The sequence below is a fragment of the Scyliorhinus torazame genome, chromosome 1, assembly GCF_047496885.1.
Source record: "Scyliorhinus torazame isolate Kashiwa2021f chromosome 1, sScyTor2.1, whole genome shotgun sequence".
NCBI lineage: Eukaryota > Metazoa > Chordata > Chondrichthyes > Carcharhiniformes > Scyliorhinidae > Scyliorhinus > Scyliorhinus torazame.
The window spans coordinates 95,951,923-95,976,733 of NC_092707.1; the positions used below are offsets into that span (position 1 = coordinate 95,951,923).

At 48.3% G+C, this 24,811-nt stretch overlaps 1 protein-coding gene and 1 long non-coding RNA gene across 4 annotated transcripts in view; one reads left to right on the forward strand and one right to left on the reverse strand.

Annotated features, from left to right (window-relative positions):
• The window catches only part of ypel1 (yippee-like 1), an 82,025-nt gene extending 75,234 nt beyond the window's left edge, over positions 1-6,791 (reverse strand). The window contains exon 1 of one of the 3 annotated variants that reach the window (XM_072498330.1): positions 6,066-6,791. The gene's annotated coding sequence lies outside the window, so the exon portion shown is untranslated. Of the gene's footprint in view, positions 1-5,876 lie in introns of all 3 variants that reach the window. The other 2 variants (XM_072498339.1, XM_072498321.1) reach the window with 2 other exon arrangements.
• Positions 6,792-7,776: 985 nt separating this feature from the next.
• On the forward strand, positions 7,777-9,637 carry LOC140410347 (uncharacterized). Its single transcript, XR_011940619.1, has 2 exons — positions 7,777-7,930; positions 9,499-9,637. It is a non-coding gene; the product is annotated as an uncharacterized lncRNA (long non-coding RNA).
• The last annotated feature ends 15,174 nt before the right edge of the window (positions 9,638-24,811 follow it).

Here is a 24,811-nt window from a genome sequence, read left to right on the forward strand (position 1 = left end):
TTTTTTTTAAGTAGGGGCTCCCAACCAAGGTTCCACGATGCATTAAGTACTAAGGGCCTGTGAAAAATAACCAGAAATGTAGAATGCTGGTCCTCTGCAAGCTGCCTACACCTCTCTGACAAGGTTTTAAACCTCCAAACTCAGTGACACAATCATTCATTCAGCCAATAGACAGAAACTGAATTGTCACTCACTTAATTCTAAAAGCAGGAATGAAGGGTTTGTTCTTGGTCTTCTACCAATCATGTCAAAAGATCTCTTCCAATTCCACATGCTTTGACTTTGCTCTCTCATTTGGAATTTTATATCAAATGCATCTGTAAGCTCACTGACAATATCTGTAGACCATGGCCCTAACCACGTTAGTGACCTCAAATTCAACCAGATTAGTCAGACATGAATAACGTTTTATGGATCTACACTTTCAGATCATTTCATACCATTCAAATACTCAATCCCTCTGTCTATGATACTCTAATAACTTCTGAATAATAGTCATAAATGTCATCATGTGACTGAGCCAATGGTAAACTACCTCTGCACCCCCCCCCCCCCCCCTTCATCCTTCTTGGATCTGTCTGCAACACTTGACATGGTTAGCCACAACATTCTCCATCGCCTCTCACCGTCATCCAGTTGGGTGGGACTGCACTTGCCTAATTCCATTCTCATCTCTTCAGCCACAGCTAGAGGATATCTTGAGACAACGTTTTTGCTTGTTCTTGGAAGCTTATCTCTTGGTCCTCAGCCCCAATTTCTTATCCACATGCTGCCCCTCAGCAACATCACCAAAAAAGAGTCAGGTTTGATAGGTATGCTGACAACATTTCTACCTAACCAAGAGTACTTCTCTCAAACCCGCCAGAGTTGTTAAATTGGCACACTGCATACATGCCCACCACCCAGTCCTAGGTAAACCAATGTCCTCAATTAAATATTGAATGAACTGAGGCCCTGAAGTAATTGTCTTTGTCCCCACCATAAAATCTGTCCCCTAGCCACCAACTCTATTCCTGTCTGAGGCCAAATCAGTTTGAAAACGTGGGTTTATTTGATCCAGAGATTAACTTTCAAACACACAAACAAAGAACAAAGAACAAAGAAATGTACAGCACAGGAACAGGCCCTTCGGCCCTCCAAGCCCGTGCCGACCATACTGCCCGACTAAACTACAATCTTCTACACTTCCTGGGTCCGTATCCTTCTATTCCCATCCTATTCATATATTTGTCAAGATGCCCCTTAAATGTCCCTATCGTCCCTGCCTCCACTACCTCCTCCGGTAGTGAGTTCCAGGCACCCACTACCCTCTGCGTAAAAAACTTGCCTCGTACATCTACTCTAAACTTTGCCCCTCTCACCTTAAACCTATGCCCCCTAGTAATTGACCCCTCTACCCTGGGGAAAAGCCTCTGACTATCCACTCTGTCTATGCCCCTCATAATTTTGTATACCTCTATCAGGTCGCCCCTCAACCTCCTTCGTTCCAGTGAGAACAAACCGAGTTTATTCAATCGCTCCTCATAGCTTATGCCCTCCATACCAGGCAACATTCTGGTAAATCTCTTCTGCACCCTCTCTAAAGCCTCCACATCCTTCTGGTAGTGTGGCGACCAGAATTGAACACTATACTCCAAGTGTGGCCTAACTAAGGTTCTATACAGCTGCAACATGACTTGCCAATTCTTATACTCAATGCCCCGGCCAATGAAGGCAAGCATGCCGTATGCCTTCTTGACTACCTTCTCCACCTGTGTAGCCCCTTTCAGTGATCTGTGGACCTGTACTCCTAGATCTCTTTGACTTTCAATACTCTTGAGGGTTCTACCATTCACTGTATATTCCCTACCTGCATTAGCCCTTCCAAAATGCATTACCTCACATTTGTCCAGGTTAAACTCCATCTGCCATCTCTCCGCCCAAGTCTCCAGACAATCTAAATCCTGCTGTATCCTCAGACAGTCCTCATCGCTATCCGCAATTCCACCAACCTTTGTGTCGTCTGCAAACTTACTAATCAGACCAGTTACATTTTCCTCCAAATCATTTATATATACTACAAAGAGCAAAGGTCCCAGCACTGATCCCTGTGGAACACCACTGGTCACAGCCCTCCAATTAGAAAAGCATCCCTCCATTGCTACCCTCTGCCTTCTATGGCCTAGCCAGTTCTGTATCCACCTTGCCAGTTCACCCCTGATCCCGTGTGACTTCACCTTTTGTACTAGTCTACCATGAGGGACCTTGTCAAAGGCCTTACAGAAGTCCATATAGACAACATCTACTGCCCTACCTGCATCAATCATCTTAGTAACCTCCTCGAAAAACTCTATCAAGTTAGTGAGACACGACCTCCCCTTCACACAAACAGAGCATCATTAAGATTCGCTATCCAAATTGCATAAAATTGCCAAGACTTCATCCAGCCTTAATTCACCTGTTGGCAGGACCATCATTGCCTTTGCTACCCCCAGTGCGTTCGTGGTTGGCCTCAAATTCCCTATCCTCTGCAAACAAGTCATACGAACCACAGAAAGGTAACAGCACAAAAAGAGGCAATTCAGCCCATCGAGTCTACGCCAGTCAAATTCCAAAAACCGAAGGTTTTCGTAATATCCCCTCTAATCAATCTTTCAATAAAATTAAATCTGTGCCCCCTGGTAACGAATCTCTCCACTGGGGTAAAAATGTTCAAGATTTTCCCACAAGAGGAAACATCTTCACGCCCACCTCGCCAAGTTCCCTTAGGATCTCATGTTTCAACCAAGCCGCCTCTTACTTTTCTAAACTTTAGCAGATACAAGCCCAGCCTATCTAACCTTTCCTCATACGACAATCTATCCATTACAGGTGTTAGACCAGTAAACCTTTTCTGAACTGCTTCCAATGCATTTACATCCCTTCCTTAAATAAGGAGACCAGTACTGTACAAAAGTACTTCAGATGCGGTCTCATAATACGCTATACAACTACAACTGAAGCAAAACATCCCTACTTCTGTATGCAATTCCCCTCGCAATAAACAATAACATTCTATTAGCTTTCATTACCTGTTGTACCTGTATACTAACCTTTTGCGATCATGCACTAGAACACCAAGATACTTCTGCATCTAAGAAGCTCTGCAATCTTTCATCATTTAGATAGTTTCATTTTTATTCTTCTTGCCAAAATGGACAATTTCACATTTTGCCAGATCTTTGCCTATCTAGATCCTTTTGTAGCCTCCTTATGTCCCTTTCACATCTTACTTTCCTACCCATGTAACCAACAAAGTTAACAACCATACCAGCCTCTTCATCCAAGTCATTTCTAGAAAGGTAGGTTGAGGTCCCAGCATAGATTTCTGTGGTGCACCACTGGTTACATCTCACCAATCAGAATAGGGACTCATTTATACCTACTGTATCCTTTTAGCTAGCCAATCTTCAACCCATGGCAGTCTTACTCACTATGAGCCTTTATTTTTCACAAACTTTTGGGGCACCTTATCGAATACCTTCTGAAAATACAAGTACAGTACATCCCCTAGTTCCCCCTCACAGCACAGGTTATTTCTTCAAAAGAATTCCAATAAATTGGTTAAGATAGATTTTCCTTTCATAATATATATAGAAAATAGAAGCAGAAGGAAGCCATTCGGCCCTTTGAGCCTGCTCCGCCATTCATTATGATCATGGCTGATCATCAAGTTCAATATCCTGATCCCACCTTCCCCCCATATCCTTTAGCCCCTAGAGTTATATCCAATTCCTTCTTGAAGTTACACAACATTATGGTCCTCAATTACTTTCTGTAGCAGTAAATTCCATCGATTCACCACTCTGGGTGAAGAAATTTTTCCTCGCCTCAGTCCCTTTTCCTCAAACTTTGACCCCTAGTTCTGGATTCCCCCACTATCGGGAACATTCTTTCCATGTTGACTCTGCCCAATTCCTTTTAATTTTTCCAAGTACCCAATTATAACATCTTTAAAAATAGCTCCCGTGACAGTTACGCTAACTGGCCTGTAGTTCCTGATCGTCTCCCACCCTTTTTGAATAAAGTGAGTTAGATTCGCTATGTTCCAATCGAATGGAATCTTCCCCAAACCTAGGGAATTTTAGAAAATTAAAACCTTTTTAAAAATAAATTCAGAGTACCCAATTGTTTTTTTTTCCCGAATAAAGGGGCAATTTACAGTGGTCGATTCACCTACCTTGCACATCTTTGGGTTATGGGGGATGAGACCCACTCAAACACAGGGAGAATGTGCAAACTCCACGCAGACAGTGACCTGGGACCAGAATCGAACCTGGGTTCTCAGCGCCGTGAAGCAGCAATGCTAACCACTGCACCACCGTGCCGCCCGAGAACATTAAAACCAATGCATCAACTATCTACGTGGCCACTTACATTAAGAGCCTAGGATAAAGTCCATCAGCACCTGGAGACTTGCCAGCCCGCAATTTCCAATAATTTGCTCAGTACCACTTCCCTGGTGATTGTAATTTTCCAAGTTCCTCCCTCCATTTCCTGATTTACAGCTATTTCCAGGATGTTACTTGTATCCTCTATAAAGAAAGACCAATGCAAAATATCCTTTCAATTCGCCAGCCATCTCCTTACTTTCCATGATGAATTCCCCAGACTCACTTGCAGCAGAGCCACTCACTTTAACTCTCTTTTTGAGATATCTGTAGCAACTCTATCTGCCTTTATATTTCTAGCAAACGTTCTCTCCATTTTTTCTTCTTTATCAATCTTTTAGATATTTTGCTTTTTTGAATAATTCTGTCCAATCTTCTGACATGCCACCCAACTCTGCGCAATTATAGAAATGTATTTGTTCTGTTTGATTTTATCAAAAGCTCAGCAACAGCTTTGTTCTGTTGACCCATCACACCTGGGTTTGCTATCGAAATCAGTTCCCAGTTAAGCAATACCTCAATTTGATCATTTTCACCTCTGTACTCATCTCCACTTTAAAAAATCATTCCACATCACAACCTTGCCTTCAGCAGGCATGTCCCGAAGACTCCACTCCTTTAAGCACGTTGGGGTTTTTTACGACAAGTCATATAAAATAATTATTTTGGATGTTAAACTGACAGGTCTGTAGTTACCCAATTTCTCTCTGCCTCTCAAAGAGTGGAGTAATTTTTCATAGATCATAGAATTTACAGTGCGGAAGGAGACCATTCGGCTCATCGAGTCTGCACCGGCTCTTGGAATGAGCACCCTACCCAAGGTCAACACCTCCACCCTATCCCCATAACTCAGTAACCCCACCCAACACTAAGAGCAATTTTGGACACTAAGGGCAATTTATCATGGCCAATCCACCTAACATCTTTGGACTGTGGGAGGAAACCGGAGCACCCGGAGGAAACCCACGCACACACTGGGAGGATGTGCAGACTCCGCACAGACAATGATCCAAGCCGGAATCGAACCTGGGACCCTGGAGCTGTGAAGCAATTGTGCTATCCACAATGCTACCGTGCTGTCCAAAGTCATAAATTGAACCCCAGTCATAAATTCTAAATGTAGAGCAATTCAGGAAAATGACTAATGTACTTGCAATTTCCTTTCCTATTTTAAAAACTAATGTTGTTGGTCTTTCTAGACCCATTCAGCTAGAAACAATGGAGTTATATTATTTTTAAAACAATATACACATTTTAGGGTAGGGCAAAATTGGTTCATCCACAATTACTTTTAAATGTTTTTTCCAGCTGGATGTTAATTGGATTACATAAATGTTCTGGCTCATTTGTTCAGCAACGATTTTAGGTTCTTAACAATGCCAAATAAACCCTGTTTGTAAATGTGGGGGGGGGGGGGGGGGGGGGGAGAAGAACACTTAACTTAAAAAAACAAGGAATAAGCAATACCGTGCTTGTTTTGCTTATGTAACAATATTTTCGGCTATTATTGTTGTTTAACCTTCATTTAAACGGGTCAGTTACAATCTGACATGTTCCCAGAAACACTGGAAATAGGTCACCGCAAAAATTTATTCCCCATCTCAAAAAAATGGAAACCAAAAATCTTTACAAGAAACACTGAAGTTCCACTTGTACCCAGAGTTAAATGTCAGCAATATCCATCGAACTTAGCTTTCTCGAGTTCCAACTGGCATAGGCAGAGAAAATTAATGTTCCATGGGGTCTACAATATCATACAAGTCAAACCGAGGTAGGAGACTAGCTAGCAGGAGGCTGGGCAAAGTCTTCCCCGAAGAGTCCCTGGCCTCCTAATCCAAAGGCAGCGTGCATATGTGGATTGCAAACAAAGGGATCTTCGATAAACTTGAAATGCCAAGGACACTCTCCGCAGTGAAATAAACGACCACTTGATTGAATATAATTGCAGCAACAACGTCCACTGTGCAAAACGAGACCCAGATGGCATCGATGACGACTGCTGTCACAAGCAGGGTTTGGGTCCCTTGGTACATTCCCAATCGAGACGCAGCTTCTCGGTGTTGAACAAACAAATGCACGTCTTGCCCCCACACATCCAAGGTAAATCGTTTGCATAAGATGGCCAAAAAATATATATCACACAAACGGGATGCAGATTGCAGACACAAATGGCCAGCTGACTAGCACCATCACGCAGCTTCCTCCAAATTTGTATTGTCCAACCAGGAAGCCAATGACGTCAGGCTGCAGAGTGATGGACAGCCAACGAGCCCGGGGATTCGAGCTCTGGGAAGCAGCAGTAAAGCGGCGGCCGAGAGTTGTGCAGCAGTAGAGCTGCGCACCTGCCCATCGCCAGCCTTAGGAATGAGTGCGTGCAAGCCGGCCACAGCCTGCCAGCAGCTCGCTTTAACCGCGCGGTCCGTGGAGGCGGCCCAGCCGCCAGCCAATCAGCCCACACGCAACCTCGTACGTCATCTGAAAGGTGGCGGCCAATCAGCGCGCAAGACGCGCAGTCACTCATCGGTGCCGCTCTGGTACTGGGGGCTGGACGTCACTTCCGGGGGGCTTGCACACACAGCTCAATACAGCACAGCCTGCACAACCAGTGCTCAACACCACTAAGGCCAGACTACACCCTCTGCAACTATAGACAACCATTTCATTCTTGCACATGCAGCAATGTGCACCTTTGATGGACATGAAATGAAAATCGCTTGTCTACATAACCAATGTAGTCACAGAAACAGAAAATGCTGGACAATCTCAGCAGGTCTGACAGCATCTGTGATGAGACGGGAACTAATGTTTCGAGTCTGGATGACCAATGTAATTATATCGGCCTGCTACATTTCATCTTAAATAAAACGCCTTGCGCATATATGAATTCCAACCCATTATACGCACCCAGCCAGCTGGACATTTTTTTTTGAATAGCATATGCGCCTAAACTAATGTACCCATCGCATGCACACACCATATGTATTCCCAACATGTCAATAAATCCACAAATACCTCCCTGTCTGGACTCTCGCCAGCTCACCCAGACAGGCCCACTTCTGCCCGTGGAGGCAAGTCTGGACAAAGCAGTCCACGCGTGTAGGTTTGCAATTTTAAAAACAATCTGTCTGAACAATGCCCAAAATAAAATGGCACTTCGTTCAATCTTCACCTCAAATTGCCCCCACCCACCCCGGACAACCTCAAAGCACGACCCCAAGAGCTTCAGCCTCATGCTTCGAGGCAGCAAACAAAGCGATTGGTTTGCTGTAAAAGTTTAATCAACCTGCTTGTTTACAAACGCCAAGGATTTATTCTGTGGTGGGGATGTGTACGTGCAGCAGCAGCGCGAGACATTAGTAACCCGCACCACGGTGGCAAAACAACATTGTCCCACTGTACCGAGGGGATACTGGCTCCAGCGATTCAAGAGGACAGGAGATGCCAGCAATTATTCCTCACGTTACAGTCGGGTTGGAGCTCTCTGGAACGCACTGCTAACCGGCAGAACTGTCTCCATTCCTGTATCCTTACCGTGGGCTCGGTTCCTGCCGGCGGCCCTGGCGAATGCCACTTTCCGCTGCCTCAGCTTCGCGGTGTCTCCCTCCGTCCCCGACACCCCCAGTCTCAGCTAGTCTCTGCCCGGCCTTGCCGGCTGTCTGGACAGCGAAATGAGGTGGCTGGAGCCAGCTTCCCTTCCGTGGCGGTGGGCTCCCGGCTCGGGGCGCTCACAGTGCTGGGCTCAGCTGTTCGGCCACTCAATCCTCTCCTACTACCCGGCTCGGTGCCGGTGCGGGTCCGCTCCCCCCCCCGGTGCCGGTCCGCTCCCTCCCCCGGTGCCGGTCCGGGTCCGCTCCCTCCCCCGGTGCCGGTGCGGGTCCGCTCCCTCCCCCGGTGCCGGTGCGGGTCCGCTCCCTCCCCCGGTGCCGGTGCGGGTCCGCTCCCTCCCCCGGTGCCGGTGCGGGTCCGCTCCCTCCCCCGGTGCCGGTGCGGGTCCGCTCCCTCCCCCGGTGCCGGTGCGGGTCCGCTCCCTCCCCCGGTGCCGGTGCGGGTCCGCTCCCTCCCCCGGTGCCGGTGCGGGTCCGCTCCCTCCCCCGGTGCCGGTGCGGGTCCGCTCCCTCCCCCGGTGCCGGTGCGGGTCCGCTCCCTCCCCCGGTGCCGGTGCGGGTCCGCTCCCTCCCCCGGTGCCGGTGCGGGTCCGCTCCCTCCCCCGGTGCCGGTGCGGGTCCGCTCCCTCCCCCGGTGCCGGTGCGGGTCCGCTCCCTCCCCCGGTGCCGGTGCGGGTCCGCTCCCTCCCCCGGTGCCGGTGCGGGTCCGCTCCCTCCCCCGGTGCCGGTGCGGGTCCGCTCCCTCCCCCGGTGCCGGTGCGGGTCCGCTCCCTCCCCCGGTGCCGGTGCGGGTCCGCTCCCTCCCCCGGTGCCGGTGCGGGTCCGCTCCCTCCCCCGGTGCCGGTGCGGGTCCGCTCCCTCCCCCGGTGCCGGTGCGGGTCCGCTCCCTCCCCCGGTGCCGGTGCGGGTCCGCTCCCTCCCCCGGTGCCGGTGCGGGTCCGCTCCCTCCCCCGGTGCCGGTGCGGGTCCGCTCCCTCCCCCGGTGCCGGTGCGGGTCCGCTCCCTCCCCCGGTGCGGGTCCGGGTCCGCTCCCTCCCCCGGTGCCGGTCCGCTCCCGGTGTTGGTGCCGGTGCGGGTCCGCTCCCGGTGTTGCCCCCGGTACCGGTTCTCGGTGTCTGTTACAGTTCTGCCTCTCGCGCCCGGTTTTTTCCGCTGACCGCGCGGCCAATAGGGAAGGAGCGGCGCCGAATGTTTGTGTTTGAAGCGGGAGCGAGAACACGTGGGGAGGGGGCGCGCGCCGCCCGGACACGCGCGGCCGTTAGCGGCTTTAATTCATAAAGAGGGGCCGGGGTCGCGCGAGTGCCCCCTCCCGATAGTGCAATGTGCGCCTGCGCGGCTTCAGCGCGATCCGCGCAAGCGCCACACATTGGGATGCAAACAATAACAAGGGCCGCGTGCACACACGTGGCGCCGGGGGCACGTGATGTGTGCAGGGTCACGAGACCAAAGAAGCAATGACAGCTCCTTGACAAAGAGTCACCCAGACTCGAAATGTTCGCTGCCTTCTCGCTCTACAGATGCTGTCAGAGCTACTGAAATTGTCCAGTATTTTCTGTTTTTGTTTCAGATTCCACAGTAATGTACTTTTACCACCTCTGCATGAACAAGAACTGTGTATCTGGAGGAATGGCTTATTGTGACTGAAAATAACCCCAAACATTACCATCTTCCATTTACCAAGTGCTGGAAAATGGGCTTGATGGCTGGAGCGCACATGACGGGCCGAAGGGCCAGTTTCTGTGCTGTAAAGCCATCTGACTCTGGGGTATTCTATTTAGGAGAGTAAAATACTTTCATTTACACAGTCCCTTTCAAGCTGTTTTCACTGTCAGTGAAGTACTTTTGATGGGTGGTCATCATTGTAATATTGGAAATACAGCAATACTGATGAGGCACACCCAACTCCATACTCCCAGAATTATAAAAATCTTTATTAGTGTCAAAAGTAGGCTTACTGCAATGAAGTAACTGAAAATCCCCTATTTGCCACACCCCGGCGCCTGTTCAGGTACACTGAGGGAGAATTCAGAATGCCCAATTCACCTAACAAGCACATCTTTTGGGACTTGTGCGAGGAAACTAGAGTTCCCAGATGAAACCCACGCAGACTGGGTAGAATATGCAGACAGTGACCCAAGCCAGAAATTGAACCCATGCCGCCCAGGCCTTGATCCTTGCAAGGCCTTGCCTTGATCCACTGCAATTCGCATACCGCCACAGCTGGTCCATAGTGGACACCATATCCCTGGCCCTACACTCATCCCTGGAGCATCTCGACAACAAGGATTCCTACGTCAGGCTCCTATTCATTGACTACAGCGCCACCTTCAACACCATAATCCCAGCCAAGCTCACAGCAAAACTCCAAAACCTTGGACTTGGCTCTTCCTAGACTTCCTGACCCACAGACCACAATCAGTAAGGACAACACCTACTCCAAGATAGTCCTCAATACCAGGGCCCCGCAAGGCTCCGTACTTAGCCCCCTACTATACTCCATATACACACACGACTGCGTGGCAAAATTTGGCTCCAACTCCATCTATAAGTTTGCTGATGACACAATCATAGTGGGTTGGATCTCAAACAATAATGAGTCAGAGTACAGGATGGAGATAGAGCACCTAGTGGCATGGTGTAATGACAATGATCTCTCGCTCAACGTCAGCAAAACTAAAGAGCTGCTCATTGACTTCAGGAAGCAAAGTAGCGTACACACCCCTGTCTGCATCAGTGGTGCCGAGGTGGAGATGGTTGACAGCTTCAAATTTCTAGTTGTGCACATCACCAACAATCTGTCCCCGTCCATCAACGTTGACACTACCACCAAGAAAGCACAACAGCGCCTATACTTCCTCAGAACACTAAGGAAATTCAGCATGTCCTCATTGACTCTTACCAATTTTTACACATGCACCATAGAAGGCATCCCTATGGCTGCATCACAGCTTGGTATGGCAACTGCTTGGTCCAAGACTGTCAGAAACTGCAGAGAGTCATGAACACACCCAATCCATCATGCAAACACGCCTTCCATCCATTGGCTCTGTCTACACCTCCTGTTGCCTTGGGAAAGCGGGCAGCATTGTCAAAGAACCCTTCCACCCGGGTTATTCACTCTTCCAACTTCTTCCATCGGGCAGGTCTGAGTACACGAAGTAGAATCGAGCTTGCATTTCAAAAATCTTTAGATTCACGGAGAACAGAAAGAGTGTGATCAATCTTGTTTTTAACATGGGGTTACAGGGAAGAGGTTTTGGACAAGAGATATGGGAAGGGATGTGGGGAAGAACAGTGAGTGGTATTGCTATGGAACTGGCTGCCCACAAGAGTGGCAGAAGCAGGGATGAACAATGACTTTAAAAGAAAATTGGATAGGCATTTGTGACGGATAAACTTGCAAGGCTGTGGGGATAGAGTTGACAAATGGGATTGGATAGATTTTTCGACCGAGAGCCGCCGTTGACTCAATGGCTCTAATGGCCTCTTTCTGTGCAATTATAAATAACCATGACTCTGATGTGGTTGCATGAAAGAAACAAAAATGAAAGCTTCATGGAAGCTCTGAAGAAAGAAGGGATTTACGTTATTTTTAAAATTTAGAATGCCCAATTATGTTTTTCCAATTAAGGGGCAATTTAGCACATGGCCAATCCACCTACCCTATATATCTTTGGGTTGTGGGGGCGAAACCCACACAAACAGGGGGAGAATGTGCAAACTCATAGAATCATAGAATTTACAGTGCAGGAGGCCTTTTGGCCCATTGGAACTGCTCCAACCCTTGGAACGAGCACCCTACTTAAACCTACACCTCCACCCTATCCCCGTAACCCAATAACCCCACCTAATCTTTTTGGACACTTAGGGCAATTTAGCATTTCCAATCCACCTAACATGCACATCTTTGGACTGGAGCATCCGGAGGAAATCCACGCAGACACGGGGAGAACGTATAGACTTCGCACAGTCAGTGACCCAAGCCGAGAATCGAACCTGGGTCTCTGGAGCTGTGAAGCAGCAGTGCTAACCACTGTGCTACCGTGCCCCCACACGGACAGTGATCCGGGGCTAGGACCTGGGCCTTGGCGGCGTGAGACAGCAGTGCTAACCACTGCGCCACCGTGCTGCCCGGGATTTGCATTCATATAGCTCTTTTGTCCTCATAATGTGCAATAGTGTTTTACAGCTGATGATTTAATTTGGAACTTTTATTGCAAGGGAGTTTGTGGTGGTCTATCTGTTTACAGCTGGATGCCACAAACAACAACGGGACAATGATCTGCAAGTTCAGTGACAGATGTTGGCCTGGGGAGATCCCTGCCTTCAAATCTTTTCAAGTGGCAAGTACATTGTGCATTCTATAGCATTTTTAACAGAATAAAATATCCCAAGGTACTTGACAGGAGCGATTATCAAAAAGAATTTGACACTCAGTCGCATAAGGAGATATTAGGACGATTGTCCAAAAGCTTATTCACAGAGGTGGGTTTTAAAGAGCCTCTTAAAAGGGAAAACGAGGTAGAGAGAAATAAAAATCTAGAGAGGGAATTTCAGAGTCTTGGCAGCTGAAGACCACCGATGGAAGAGTGATTAGAATCGGGAATGCACAAAAGGCCTGAATTGGAGGAGCGCAAATACCTCAGTGGGTTGTAGGGCTGGTGGTAACAGGGAGGGGTAAGGACAAGGAGTGATTTGAAAACAAGGATAAGAATTTAAAAATTGAGACATTGCTTAAAAGGAGTTAATGTAGGCCAAAGAGTATCTGGTTAATGAGTAAACAAACATGGTGCACGTTATGTTACAGTCACCGGGCTTTGGATGACCTTAAGTTTATTGAGGGTGGAAGATAGGCCAGCTAGGAGTACATTGGGATAGACAGGTCTAGAGGTAATAAAAGCATGGATGAGGATTTCAGCAGCACAGAAGCTAAGGCCAGACAGACTCGGGCGATATTAGGGAGGTGAAAATAGGTAGTCTTGTTGATGGTCACATGTTAGTTAGATATGGAACATAGAATTAGGAGCAGAAGTAGGCAAGTCAGCCCTTTGAGGGGGCGCAAATCAGCAGAGAAAAGTCTGCTTCTGGGTGCTTTGGCGGGGTGTTTTTCGGCAGCCGCAATGCCGAGATTCACCCCACTATTCACCGGCACTTTGCCGTTTTGTTTGGACTTTGGGGAGTTTCTCTCCAGGAGGAATGGCCCCTCACAGATTGGAGCGCCATTTTGTCTGGCAGCCCTGATCTCTGCACCCCCCTTTCAGGCCCCAGACTGCTTTACTTTTTGATTTAAATTTAGAGTACCCAATTATTTTTTTTTCCAATTAAGGGGCAATTTAGCGTGGTCAATCCCCCTAACCTGCACATCTTTTTGGGTTGTGGGGGTGAAACCCACGCAGACACGGACAGTGACCCAGGGCCGGGATTCGAACCCGGGTCCTCAGCGCCGCAGTCCCAGTGCTGATCACTGCGCCACCGTGCTGCACTCCAGACTGCTTTACTAACCCAACCCCTTCACCCCCAAACTTTGTCGAGGCCCGTGGAACGTCCCCTCACCCCTCCTCCAAAGGGCAATGGCCCCTGGCAGCCGGGCCCCCTGGCACTGTCAGCTGGCACCCCGGCAGTGCCCCTGACACCCTAGCAATGCCACTGGTGCCAGTCTGATTGTGCAAGGGTGCCAGGATACCCTTCCGCTGTTCTTGACCACCAAGATCTCTAATGGCCAGTGGGACCCCCTGAGGTGCCAGCACACCTGTTCCAGGTTTGTGGAAACCAGTGCTAAACGGTGCCCTAGCGAGGTCTCGCAGGCGAGCGGGTATTGACTCCCGGGTGGCGGGTGCAAACGATATCCGGGTATTTAAATAAACCTACTGGCTCTGGCTGGGTGGAATGTGTCGGGTGACTGGCGATCAGCTCAGCATCCAGCACAAAGCCCAACTTGTGGCTCTCGCATGATTCACCTGTTGTGTTTGGATCCACTTTGGGCGCAACGCGGTCACTGAATCGCATGGTGTCAAGATGCAAACAGTCTGGTTAAGCCTTAGGCAGTTAGCAGGGAGAAATCAGTGGTTAAGGAACAGAGTTTGTGGCTGGGGCCAAAATCAATGGCTTAGGCCTCCCAATGTTTGTTCATCCCATGTTGGATAAACACTCTGATAATTCACAGGCAGTTGGAATGGTTTGAAGAGGTGCGGGTGAGGTAGACCTGCGTGTCATCGGTATGCGTGTGGAACGTGACACTATTTTATCCACTTGAATAGGTAAGTAGGGTATCAGTTTAACATCCCCACTGAAGGCTTTGAACTTGCAGCACTCCCTCATCACTAGCTTGAAGTGGCAGGCCAAATTGGCTCTCCCGGGCTTTATTAACTATTACTGGGCTGTCAACATATCGATGCTCAGGAAGTGGGTAGTGGGGGAGGGGTCGGTCTGGGAGCGGATGGAGGCAGCATCCTGCAAAGGTCCGAGTCTGGAGGCTTTAACTGATGGCTCCCCTGCCGTTCTCGCTGGCTCGGTACTCCACAAGTCTTGTGGTGGTGGCAGCCCTGAGGGTGTGGGGGCAATGGAGGCAGCATATGAGACTGGAGGGGGCATCAATGTGGTCACCGATCTGTGCCAATCACCGGTTTGTCCCGGGGTGGCTTTAAGGTATGGCAGCGGGCAGGGATTGAGAGGTTTGGGGATCTATTCATCCAAGAGGGCTTCCCGACCTTGGAGACATTAGAGGAGGAGTTTGATTCGCCGGGAAGGAACAGGTTTCAGTATCTTCAAGTGCGGGACTTTGTACGGAGATCGGTCCCAAGCTTTCCTTGCCTCCCCCTGAGGGGACTACAGGATAAAATGCTGTCAAAAATAGGGGTTGGAGGTGGGAAGGTTTCGGGCATATACAGGGAATTGTTAGAGTGGGAAGGGGCCCCTATCAGAGAGGTGAAGAGGAAGTGGGAAGAGGAGTTGGGAGGGGAGCTGGAAACTGAACTGTGGGAAAAATCCTTGAAAAGGGTAAATGCATCCTCGTCCTGTGCTAGACTCAGCTTGATTCAGTTCAAGGTAGTCCACAGGGCCCACATAACGGTAGCCCGGATGAGTAGTTCTTCGAGGAGGTGGAGGACAGATGTGGGGGTAGCCCGGCCAACCATGTTCATATGTTTTGGGCATGTCCGAAACTGAGGGAATTCTGGCAGGGATTTGCTGATGTTATGTCAGAAGTCCTGGAAGGTAGGGTAACTCCGAATCCACAATTAGCAATATTTGGGTGTCGGAAGATCCGAGGGCTAAGGGTGGGAGGGAGGCCGATATTCTGGCCTTCTCATCCCTGGTGGCCCGGAGACGGATCTTGCTGAGATGGAGGGACTCGGAGCCCCCGAAATCAGGAGTGTGGGTCAGCGATATGGTCATTTCTCAGCCTGGAGAAAATCAAGTTTGCTTTAAGAGGATCAATATAGGGATTCACCCGGAGTTGGCAGCCGTTCATCGATTTGTTTAACAAAAACTGAACGTCAGCAGTAAGGGGGGAAAGGGGAAAATAGGAGGCATGGTAATGTTAAATAAGGACAGTGAATTTAGTATACGGGTAATTGGGGATAGGGCGGGAGAAGTGGGGTACGTGGTTTATTGTGTGTTGTTATTTTAGGGGGCATTTTGTGCATCGACCCGCGCGGTTGTTTTAGAAATGTCAGTATGTTCAATTGTGAAAATTACAAATGCTTCAATAGAATATTTAAAAAAAAGTGGCAGGCCAAATTATTGCTCAAATGGAGTTTGATTCCATATCCTTCTGACTCAGCGTTGGGAATGGTACCACTGAGTCGATAATGGAGGTGATGAGGGAAGTGTCATTAAAGTAGTAGCTGTAGCAATTCAGTCCTTGCTCACTGTGAGGAATGGAGATTCAATGCAATTTTAAGGAGTATCAACCAAAGAGTAGGTCAAGTTGAAGGATGAGTAGGAAATGCTTCTGTTATGGAGAAAGAACAGATTACTGGAGAACCTCTGAGTTAACAGCAAGAGTCGGCAAATAAGCCATCAACTGTCGTACTGAAGGGCACATGAGATATTTCAAGTAAAATTGGTGGAACTTTAAAGATCCTGTTGGAGAATCTGCAGATGTCCCCAAGAGGACGATCAATAAAACCCCAAGTGTTAGGATTGTACACCCAGAGATGTGCATATCCATCACATTTTTCCACTGGTCGCCTTGCTTCTGTTACACACCTCTGGCCGAATGATCTTACACAATCTCTAAAACTGTATCAGCATATCATTTACACTTTCCCAGAAGCCACTTTGGACATTAAGAGGAATCTTGGCAGAAAAGTTCCTTGTAGACTGCAAATTCCTGCTTTGAACAAAGCACACAAACGGTGGTGGAGAGAGTCTGCTGGTCTCTTGCCAAGAAATTATTTTTAGCACAGTACTGAAAATGGAATAAAATACCTTGCAAAGTTCCCAGCTTATACCACTTAGGCCATTCTATTAGATCCTAGCCAGTAATGTATTCCCAGACTTGAATTATCATTATATATATATCATCCAAACCATCCAATTATTTTCCAGCTTGTAACTTAGCCTGGTATCCATTATTCTATATATAAACCATACAAATTCCCCAATTAGAATCTAGCCTGTAACTCACTCCCAGGTATCCATATTTTATATGTACTAGCTGAGCTGAGTCAAAAGATTGTGGGTTATAGATTCAAGCCCCACTCCAGCGACTTGAGCACAAAGATCTGTTCCACTGCAATATGACGGAGTGCTGTGTTGTTGGAGTTGAGATTTTTCAGATGTAATGTTAAAATGAGCCCTCTGTCTCTTCTCTCTTTTTTTGTTCTCTTGGGTAGATGTGAAAGATCCCATGACAGTATTTTAAAGAAGAGCATGATGGTGCCTAGTATCTTGGCCACTATTGATCCCTCAACATTTGTGCCACACAAGTGCCAGGCAATGACTATCTCCAATAAGAGAGAATCTAACCATCGCCCCTTGACATTTAATGGCATTAGCATCACTGAACCCCTCACTATCAACATCGTGCGGGTTGCCATTGACCACTGGACTAGCCATATAAATGCTGTGGCTACGAGAGGAGGTCAGAGGCTAGGAATCCTGCAGTGAGTCACCCACCTCCTGACTCCCCAAAGCTTGTCCATCATCAACAAGACACAAGTCAGCAGTGTCATGGAATACCCTCCTCTTGCCTGGATGAGTGCAGCTCCAAAAACACTCAAGAAGCTCAACACCATCCAGGACAAAGCAGCCCACTTGATTGGCACCCATTCCACAAACATTCACTTCCTCTGCCACCGACCTTATAAAAGGTAGGGATGTGAAACAAATGCTGGCCGAGCCAGCACAGCCCACATCCCGAAAAAATGAATTTTTTAAAAATGAGCATTACTTTAAAAAAACACAATGTTATTTGTGGGATCTTGCTGTGCACACATTGACTGGAGTGCAGCATTTCCAACATTACAACAGTGACTATACATCAAAATGTGAGGGGTTTTGGGATGGCCTGAAATTGTGAACGGTACTATAGAAATGTAAGTTTTATTTTTATATATAGGACATATAATTCGACTCAACCTATAACTCACTCAAAGGTCTCTATTACATGATATATCAAGCATCTGAATCTAGCAATAAGACTCCAGCCTGAATCACACTCCCTGCTACATATAATACCCCTGGTGTAAATTACTTTGTGTTTGATTATCACCTTTCTCTAATTTTGGTCAGGCCATACACTATTCAACCAACCAAATAAATTTGCTCCTCAATATCTTCCAATGTCGCCCTTAATCTGCTGAGAGATGAACAGGGCCATGACTCACCCACACATTAACTCTCCCAGTGGAAATGGTAATAGGGAGGTGAGCAAGACTGGCCCAAAGTGACTCACATTCCCCCTGGAATTTAACCCTCTCCCGCTCTTCCGCTCCCCAACCAAACACCTCTCTCTGCTTTGCAGTAATAGGTTCAAATTATCCCCTTTCGCCACATAGCACAGCAGGCTGGAGCAAAGCATTGGCCACTCACAATAAAATGCAAATAAACAATATCTGATTAATCTCCACATGCATCTTCAGTAAAAAAATAATGTGATTGCTTAATAGACTGATAAAAGGTGGATAACAGCAACAAGACAGACAATAAATTACTCAAGTTCTAAAAATAACGTTACTACAATTGTACTGATCCAATCACTGTTAGATTGTTCAGACATAAAGCTTTTGGCAGCTCTTTAATACTCTACCACCCCCTGTGGGTGAGTGCTGTGAATCACTGGCTGCACAGTGTTACATATGCCTAGAGCGTGATTTGTCGGGCCCACCAGGCACGGAAGAAAATCCTGTCATGGCCGCTAAATATCACAAAAGGTCAAAAACAGGATTTGCGCCGGTGAGATTGCGGAATGTGATCTTCCCAACCCCTCTCCAATGAAGCAATTAGGTTCATGCCCAGGAAGGGCGCAAACCTGGCTAACGAGTTTGAATTCATTAGCATCTACTTAACGTTGCATCTTCAGCCCTCATCAAATCTTCCCAAACACCAGACATGACATCACACCAGCGCGAATCACTGCTGCTCCTTTGGGAGGAAGGAGCTGAGCACCACTGTCTCCAAAGGGCACCAGGGAGTCCAATGGGACAGAGGCCGTTGGGCAGCTCTGGGGGGCTGGTGGGTGGGTGGGGGGGTTCAGGTTCAGGCGGACATAGCCGTCCAGTTGACCTCGGCCAGTGAGATGAGCGAGCACATTATCCCGTTGAAAGAACCGCCAGTGATAATGAGCTTAAGGGAGGGGAAACCCAGACCGGAGTCTAGAGGCGAGTCTAAGAAGGCAAGGGCACATGTGAGAGACAGCGCTGTTCTGGAGATGGGAGGGCATCAGAAGCTGTGAGTGTGTGGATCGCTGCCGGTGATGCTCTGGTCTGGCTGGTTCCAGATCAAGAGGAACACTGCATCAAGGGAGGTAATGATGGGCAGCAGCTGTGACACCAACCTGACTCTTTCGCGTTCTCTCTTTCTCTCATCCCTCACAGGATTCCAATTGATACTGGGATGGTAATCACAGTGCTAGAGGAGCACAGACTCCAACAGAAATGTGCGGCGGCTTCAAAACGAGACACTGAAGAACAAGACTTGGGGACGCAGGGGAGGGTCAGGACCGGAGGCCACCGCATCTGTGCAGAGAGCACAATGGTACTGAGGAAGACCAATGGTCTACCAGGTTCCTGTCCTCCCTGGACCTGTCCGACACCCTGAGCTGACAAAGACTCCATCTGACTCGGGAGGCGGTGCGGCACCTGTGTCATGTCCATGCGGACACCTGGTAACGGAGGGCACCTGCTCTCTGTGGCCATTGAGGTCACGGCAGCTCTGAGATTCTTCGCCATGGAGTCCTTCCGGGGCTCCACCGGGGATCTTTGTGATATCTGACAGCCATTCATTCATAAGTGCATCTGTGAGGTGATGGATCCTCTGAATGCAAGGACTGTCAGCTACACCCACTTTAACCTGGACAAGGCCCGGCAGGATGAGAGTGCTGCGAAGTTTGGGCAGATAGGTGGTCTACCACAGGTGCAGGAGGTGATAGACTACACCCATTTTAAAAAAATATTTGTATTGCCATTTTTGCACTTAATATCCAAACTATGCCGAATGGCCTCCTTCTGCACTGTAAATTCTATGATAATCAAATTCTATGAAGAAGGAGTTGAAAGATTCATCGTTAAGAAAGGTGGGCAGCACGGTAGCATTGTGGATAGCACAGCTCCAGGGTCCCAAGTTCGATTCCGGCTTGGGTCACTGTCTGAGCGGAGTCTGCACATCCTCCCTGTGTGTGCGTGGGTTTCCTCCGGGTGCTCCGGTTTCCTCCCACAGTCCAAAGATGTACAGGTTAGGTGGATTGGCCATGATAAATTGCCCTTAGTGTCCAAAATTGCCATTAGTGTTGGGTGGGGTTACTGTGTTATGCGGATAGGGTGGAAGTGTTGACCTTGGGTAGGGTGCTCTTTCCAAGAGCTGGTGCAGACTCGATGGGCCGAATGGCCTCCTTCTGCACTGTAAATTCTATGCAGAACAATAAAGAAACCACAATAATAACCAACACAATAACAACACCAACACAGGAATCACAAGCTGTCACCACGTCTGTGACAGTGGTCCCAGTTCTATAATTTCCCTATAATATTTGCATTATTGTGTATCATATCGTTTTTTAGAAATGTTTTTATCGGGCTTCTTAACATTTAGTAATAAGAGTTACACACAACTTTACATACGTATTTACAATTGTTACCAGACTCTTTTACATTGTTTATAATTACATTTGTTTTGCTGTGGAGGGAAGTTCTTTTCCCTCCTCGGGGGAGGTTAGACGGGTCCGTCCTCCCGGTTTGGCATGTGTGGGAGGGATCGGTGTCCACTCCTGAGAATGGCCTTCCTTCCTGTTCCTTCTCTGCCATATGCGGGCTCCCTTTTATCCAGATGATGTTCCCTGCCTCCACTTTCTACCCCTCTTCCTATCCATCCCCCTTCTTTCTTATCTACAAATGCTGGCCCAGCCAGCAATGACCACATTCCAAGACCAAATTTTTAAAAAGTGAGTCATAAAATGGCATATGGGGTTTACTTATCTAAGGGCCTGGAGTTGGCCTAAATCGTCCTATCCCACTCGCTGCGGGACTTGTCACAGGTGGGACGGAAAATTCAATGGACAATCAAAAAGACCGTTGACCTTAGGCAGGAATTTCCAGTCCCATGGCACATGGAACCGGAAAATCCCATTCATAAGACAAAAGAGGGAATTTATGCGTGGAGTCAGAGGAAATGGGTGAGATTCTTAATGAGTACTTTGCATCGGTATTCACCAAGGAGAGGGACATGACAGATGTTGAGGCTACGGATGGATGTTTAAATACTCTAGGTCAAGTCGACATAAGGAAGGGGGAAGTTTTGGGTATTCTAAAAGGCATTAAGGTGGACAAGTCCCCAGGTCCGGATGGGATCTATCCCAGGTTACTGAGGGAAGCGAGGGAAGAAATAGCTGGGGCCTTAACAAATATCTTTGCAGCATCCTTGAGCATGGGTGAGGTCCCGGAGGACTGGAGAATTGCTAATGTTGTCCCTTTGTTTAAGAAGGGTAGCAGGGATAATCCAGGGAATTATGGACCTGTGAGCTTGACGTCAGTGGTAGGCAAACTGTTGGAGAAGATACTGAGGGATAGGATCTATTCACATTTGGAAGAAAATAGACTTATCAGTGATAGGCAACATGGTTTTGTGCAGGGAAGGTCATGTCTTACAAACCTAATAGAATTCTTTGAGGAAGTCACAACGTTAATTGATGAGGGAAGGGCTGTAGATGTCATATACATAGACTTCAGTAAGGTGTTTGATAAAGTTTCCCATGGCAGGTTGATGGAAAAAGTGAAGTCGTATGGGGTTCAGGGTGTACTAGCTAAATGGATAAAGAACTGGCTGGGCAACAGGAGACAGAGAGTAGTGGTGGAAGAGAGTGTCTCAAAATGGAGAAAGGTGACTAGTGGTGTTTCACAGGGATCCATGCTCGGACCACTGTTGTTTGTGATATACATAAATGATCTGGACAAAGGTATAGGTGGTCTGATTAGCAAGTTTGCAGATGATACTAAGATTGGTGGAGTTGCAGATAGTGAGGAGGACTGTCAGAGAATACAGCCTGGCCCCCTGGCAGTGCCACCTGGACCAGGATGCCCAGATGGCAGTGCCAAGCTGTCAGTGCCTGGGTACCAGCAGGCATGTCAGAGCGCCACCCTGCCCAGAGCCTGACAACATGGGTGTCTCCAGTGGCCTGGAAGACCACCCAAGATGCCATTACGCCTGGTCTACGTTTGTGTTCTTGATTAATAAGGGGATCAGGGGTTATGGGGAGAAGGCAGGAGGATGGGGATGAGAAAAATATCAGCCATGATTGAATGGCGGAGCAGACTCGATGGGCCAAGTGGCCTAATTCTGCTCCCATGTCTTATGGTCTTATGGTGTGGACTAGTGCTAAACGACACCATAGAGAGGGCTCCCAGGCACGGGCATTAGTTTCCAGGCCTCGGGAGAATCAGGCACAGGCATATTTAAATGAGCCATTATATGTTAATCTAGTTCTCATCCAGTGAGGGTGAGATCCAGATCGCAATGTCTCGCGAGATCTAGTTAGATCTCGCAAGGTGTTCTGTGCTTTGCAAATCTCACAAGAGGCCTCTCGTGAGATTTAACGTGCCCCTTTTTTTGATTCTATCTCTGTGAATTTAGTTAGGACACAACCAGCAGAAAAGACTGGTCAATGTTGGGGAAAGCAGCTAAGAGACTCTGTCAGCGTTGGGTCTTATGTACCTTGTAGCTCATTGAAATTCGAGAGAAAAGAGTCAAATGCATCCCAAGTGGAGTAAATGTTAGATCATGGTGCAGCCTGCGAATGGGAGCAGGTATTCAGTATAAGAGAAGGTTGGTGAGGGACAAAACAACTGGAAGATTTATTTAGCTGGAAGCTGAAGAAATAAATCTACCGTAATCCTCAAAAAAATAGGCAGTTAACCTTGTTGCAGTTGGAATTCTGAAAGTAATCAGCTTGGTTGCAATTTGAAAAAATACCAGGGGGCTATTGAAAACCAACTATGGGCTAGATTCTCCGATTCTGAGGCTATGTCCCCACGCCGGCGTGGGAACAGTGGCATTTTACTCCAGAATAAATGGCATAAAACGGCCACTGATCCTCCGTTTGGCTGGAGGCTCGCATGCTGGCAGCATAGAGCACCCGGCTCTAGCTGCCGATACGGTCGGAGAATTGCCGGGTCCATGGTTGCGATTATGAACGGAGATGGCCTGCGGTGGATGCGCCATGCTACATGGCGGAGGCTGCTCGCGGACCCTGCCCGCGAAATAGTGCCCCCCCTTTGGCCGGCGCGCGCACCCCGGAGCCCCCCCCCCCCCCCCACAGTGCCCCCAGCCCCTGGTAAAATTCCCTGCTGCCCACGGATCGGCCCTCCCCCGACTGTGGCGCTGGACTGAGTCCGCAGCCGCAACGCCGGGTTCCCGACGGATGTGACCGCACACCGTTGGGAACTCGGCCGGTCGGGGTCGGAGCATCAGGGGGCGGGCCTCAGGCAATGTCCTGAGGCCGTCGATACGGCGCACTCTCCGGGTACGCCACCTTGTTGGGGCGGAGCATCGCGAAAGTTGTTATAAGCTTATAATAGGGGAGGCAGTGATATAGTGCTATTGTCACTGGGTTAGTAATCCAGGGAGCCAGTGTAATTCTCTGGGATCCGGGTTTGAATCCCACCATGGCAGATGGTGAAATTTGAATTCAATAAAAATCTGGACCATGAATGGATTGTTGTAAAAACCCTATTGTTCACTAATGTCCTTTACTACTAACACCATTCTTACCTCGTCTGACATACATGTGACTCCAGATCCACAGCAGTTTGGTTGACTCTTAAATGTCTTCTGAAATGGCCTAGTGAGCCACCCAGTTCAAGGGCAATTAGGGATGGGCAATAAATGCTGACCAAGCCAGCGATGCCCAGATCCCACAAATTATTGTTAAAAAATGTTAACTTACTGGTTGTTACTTTGTTTCATTCTTTTTCATATACAATTGTAGTGTTGGGTGTTCCGCTATACAAACGAACCAACACGGTTGTAGGTGGTGCAACTCTGTTTTATTACTCTTGATAACAACATCTGTAAACTTATGGCTGTGGTTCGTACTTTACCCGTTAACCTGTGGACCCAGCCCTAACACTATCATAGAGAGGCACTCAGCACTTGGTGTATGTCTGAGTGACATGCTGTGAGCTCTGTGCCATGAGCTGTCTCCTGCTGGAATGAGCGGGAACTGTGGTGTTCCCCGTTTTATAGTGCGTGTGCTCTTACTGGTGATTGGCTGTGATGTTGCGTGTGTGTTGATTGGTCCATTGATCTGTCCATCAGTGTGTATGTGTGTTTGCACCATGATATGTTTATCTGAATATCATGACATCCCCCCTTTTACAAGAATATGTGCCTATATGGTAATAAATATTGGTGTGTACTGAGTGCAGCTGAATATGTGTGTGCAATATCTACAACATGTACATGAGGCTAAACTATATACATGGGAAGGTGTCAGGTGCAACATAGCAACGAGGTTGTACCATAAACAAAACAAGTGCAATCATCAAACATCGAAAGCGAACTCCTGTAATGACAAAAAGAGAAACAAATTAACATTGTGGCATAACACTTTAGTAAGTCCAATGTGCAAACAGGCTCATAAGTCCAGCCTAGTAGGTGGGCGACGAATTTGGGTTGACCTTTAGGGTGGCACACCATTCATCACCCGGATTAACGCTGTTCACTGGCATCAGCTGGTGGGTCCTACTTGGGGACATCTGATGATTCCTGTCAATGACCGCAACGCGGAAGGCTTCCCGGTCGTCGGTATCACTGGTCTGTATGACTCGGTGTATGGAGGCTGACTGGCCCGCACGTCCCTGCGAGGCTGGCGGAATTGGGGAGCGTTGGCAGGTTGAGCTGCTCGACAGCAGGCAACGTAGTAGCCCATCTTGCCACAGCGGAGACATTGTCGATTCTTTGCTGGACATTGGCGCTTTAAATGTGCGGATCCAGAGTTGCCGCTCGTCGTGACGTCATGGCATTCGTTGCGCCACCGCGCATGCGCAGTTCGGTCCTGCGTAGAGCGCGCCTGCGCATCACGTCGCTCTGCGTCGACGTCTCTTTTGGCGCGTACAAGCGCGGGAGGCCGTGGAAAGCGCGCAA